The 4,037-nt window shown below is 57.4% G+C and overlaps 1 pseudogene; it reads left to right on the top strand.

Moving 5' to 3' along the window:
• Window positions 1-4,037, top strand: part of LOC105552621 — a 43,960-nt pseudogene that overhangs the window by 32,458 nt on the left and 7,465 nt on the right.

Genomic DNA, 4,037 nt, shown 5'->3' with positions numbered 1-4,037 from the left:
TGTGAAGGGGCCCCGGTCCCATATATCTGCCCAAGGAGGGGTGGGGGGTTCAGACCCAGGCTTCTTCCCCAGGGGCATTCTCTGACTGGAAGGAGACCCTCCAGGAACCCAGCGCCCAAGCCCCCACTGCGGGGAGGGGCACAAAGGGGGCGGGGGAGCAGGACAGGGAGGGGAGCACAGGGAAGCTGGCCCAGGGCCCCAGCAGCCCCTGTCCTTGGGATCATTTGGTTTCTTGGCATCAGATTCTTTGAGCTGCTGGGCCTGGGGTCGTCCCAGGGCTGCGGATGGCCCGAGTCCCAGCTTGAGCCTCTCTTGTTGGGTGACACGTCTTCCCATCCCTGCCTGCACACCTCCCCAAAGGTCATCTCAACCCCAGCAGAGGCAGTACGTGCAGTCTGGGCTGTTCTTCCTACTAGGGTGGCTTTCGTCATCTGACCTCTGCCTGCCCTGAGTCTTCACTCCTGGCCTTCATCTGTCCCCTTAAATGTGACCACAGCAGCCACCTGTGGCTTCTCTCCCACAGAAGACAGAGCCAGTTGTGTCACCTGCTTCCCTGGGGCAGGGTTTCAAGGTCTCACGTCCCATATGTGGCCCACTTGGCTTCCCCCGAGCATCCTGACCTGGTGGGGTAACCATGGCCCTGGCCACCCCACTCACAGGGCCCGGTGACATTGCTGCAGTCACACCCTCTCGACTGTCAGACTTACTGAGAGAGCAGGGAAGGAGCCAGATTCCATGGCGACCCGGGAGACTGGCTCCAGTCTTGGCCTCAGGTTCACAGAAGGAAAACAGGCCAGTGTGCTAGAGCCATGCTTCTCAAAGTGTGGTGCCTGGACCAGCAGAGCAGCATCCATGTCACCTAGGAGTTTGTGGCAAGTGGGAGTTCTAGGGCCTGCCCCAGGCCTGTGGAGCCAGAAGCTCTGGGGGCAGGGCCAGCAAGCTATACAGACAGGCCTCGGGGTGACTGCGATGCCTGCACATCTCAAGAACCATCGGCCTAGATAGCCTCTGAACACTAACGGCTCCTGGTGTGTCTGGAGAAGACACAGGCCATGTCTGGGAGGCAGGGGAGATGGACTAGCACACTCCTCCTGCCACAGGGCAGCATGATGCTCGATTCCCTCAGAAGGATGTCCTTCATCTTTTCCATGCCGCGTGTGTTCACCCTGGCTCTCCCAGCAGCCTGGGAAGGGCAGAACACTGCACACACAAGAGGGCCGTTCCCAGTCCCCACATTCCAGATTCATCTGTCACCAGACCCACAGGAGGAGGCAGACTGGTTCCAAGAGGATGAGAGCCCTTATTCTGACATCTGTGTCTGATTCCAGAGCCTACAAATCTGCTCTGGACTACACCAAATGAAGTCTGGGGATTTTCATTGACCTCCAGAAGAAAGAGGTGGCGGCACATGCCTGACTGCAAGCAGGGAAGATCTATTACATCCTGCGGCAGAGCAAGCTGGTGTGAGTTGAGTGTCAAGGGCTGCAGGAGGGCCCCTGTGCTGTTCACTCTCTGTCCATCCATCCCTCCACCCGTCTATCCATCCATTCACCTGTCCATCCACCCATCCATTCATCCTTCCATCCACCTGTGGGTCCATCCATCCATCCTCCATCCAACTGTTCACTGTTCATCCTTCTATCCATCCTTCCGTTCACCTGTTCGTCCATCCATTCACCTGTTCATCCATTTTCCCATTATCCATCCATTCACCTCTTCATCCTTCCATCCATCATTCATCTACCCACCAATCTACCTATTAATACATCCCTTCATTCATCTGTCCATTTGTTTATTCATACATTTGTCTATCCATCCATATGTACATACATCAGCTACCCTCCACCCATCCATACATTGTCTACCTACCCATACATACACACATCATTCTAACCACCCACCCATTCATCTGTCCGTCCATCCATCCAAGCATCTATCCATGTCTATACATCTACTGATGCATTCATCCATCCATCCCCTCATTCCTAAGCCACTGCTGAGCATCTGTTGTATGCCTTTTCCCTCTGTCCAACTGGTTCCCTCATATCCTCCCCCAGTGGCCAGCATCTTCTCCCTGAGGGCAGAGGCGGGGCCCCTCACAGTGCCCAGCACCTGCTGGTGTACAGCACATGCTCAAATAATGTGGCCACTCAGTTAACACACAGAAGAACCTGCTCCAGGTGACACGTGGCACATCTCCTTACAAAATGCATCTGTCGTAGCGGCTGTTTTCAGAGGCTTTCCCAAACAGTGTGATCTGGAACAACTTGTGAAGCCCATGAACCTGGTGAAGCTTTCATCATTGAGCACCTGCTGTATACCTCCTTGAGCTGAGGAGAGGGATCAAGAGCTCATGGCCAAGAGGGGACCAGGCCCACCCGCAAACACTGTTGGTGTGCAGTCCGGAGCTGTGGCAGGGATGTGGCAATGCAGAAAGGAGCCAGGGGATGGTCTCCCAGCAATCTGGGGGCCATGGAGACTGGTTTGAGTACAGGGAGAGTGGTCTAGGGCTAGCCCGGGTGGTAGGATTCACAGGTGTCAGGCTCCTGGGCTGCAGCTGCTCAGTCACCTCCTGGCACTCAGGTTCATCAGTTCATTGTCCTCATGCCAGTGGTGGGGGCAGCCCTAATGCCCAGGGTCTGAAAAATGCTCAGGTGTACCTGCAGTGTGTGAGAGGAAGGAGGCTGGCGAAGGTGGGCGTGGCCACCTCGCCAGGTATGGGTCTTGAGGGAACTTCTGCCTCCTTTCACGGGGCACAGAATGTGGCCGTGTACACAGGCGACCCGAACCTGGGGCTGGAGCTGTTTGAGGAAACTGAAGACATCTTTTTCAATGGGGCCTGGGAGCGGGAGAAAGCCGTGTCCTTCTACCGGGTGAGCTGGCCTGTGGGCTGATGTGGGTGAGCTTCAGGGGGGCACCTGGAGGGCTGAGGCACAGGTGTGGCAGGGCCACCCATGCACATGCTTAGTTTCCTAGTGGTCTCACCGGGAATGATACTGTGCCCGGGACAAACGCTTGGGGCCTGGACATGGCAACGGCCTTACCCTTGCACCTGATGCTCTCAAGCAACCATGAGCGGGAAGTCCTGTCCTCATCTTACGGATGAGGAAACTGAGGCTCAGAGGGGCACAGGGACATGTCAAAGGACACAGCATGTCAGCGGGAGGTCCAGGACTGCATGCATCCCAAAGCGGGGACGGCTTCTCCCTTCCTCTGATCTCACGGTGTGGCTCAGCCCTGGGCACAGATGAATATGTTTTTAGAGAGGAGTGCTGGCTCCCCCAGTCAGACCCCTGGTGCCCAGGTGGGAGAGGCTGGATCTGAGGCTGCCGGGTGTAGCTGGATGGGCCTCAGGTGACTCTTCAGCCCCCAACTTGGGTGTTTGAATTGTGCGTTATCTGAGAGCACAGAGCTGCGTCGAGATCCAGGGGTAGCTGGGGCGTGGGAAGCTCCAAGCACATGTCCGGGCTCTGAGGAGGGCGCTGGGCAAGGTGGGTGCTGCGGGAAGCCTGACCCCACCTGCCTGTGTGGTAGGACCGGGCCCTGCCCCGGCAGTGACTACGGGCAACTGCAAGGCGGAGCTGTGGCTGTGCAACAAGCTGATGGCACTGCTGGCCACGCTGGAGGAACCCCAGGAGGGCTTGGAGTTTGCCCACATGGCCCTAGCACTCAGCATCACTCTGGGTAAGTCCCCTGAGCCCCCACCCTGCCAGAACCCACACTTTGCCAGAGCCCAGCCTCCAGGTCTTCAGGGCAGGAGCTGAAACACCTGCCAGATTTTCCTGGTCTTCTGCCCAGCTGGCTTCCCCGTCTGGCCGTGGGGCACATCCCGAGGTCTCTCATGCGGTGCAGAGCTCCCTGCCTGGCTGAGCTCTGCTTCCTCTGCCTCTTCCCGCTGCTGACCACAAGGGCTGCCCAGTGTGGTCTCTGCCTTCCAGACATGCCAGGCATCTCGTTGGTCCCTGTGCCAGGCTGAATGGCATATTCCCTTTCTCTTGTGCCCTTCCCACCCTCATCAAGCACACAGCTTTCTGGGT

The sequence above is a fragment of the Mandrillus leucophaeus genome, unplaced genomic scaffold (genome assembly GCF_000951045.1).
Source record: "Mandrillus leucophaeus isolate KB7577 unplaced genomic scaffold, Mleu.le_1.0 Scaffold568, whole genome shotgun sequence".
In the NCBI taxonomy this organism is placed as follows: Eukaryota; Metazoa; Chordata; class Mammalia; order Primates; family Cercopithecidae; genus Mandrillus; species Mandrillus leucophaeus.
Note: the sequence above shows the minus strand (reverse complement) of the source record. Positions and strands in the feature narration are given on the sequence as shown.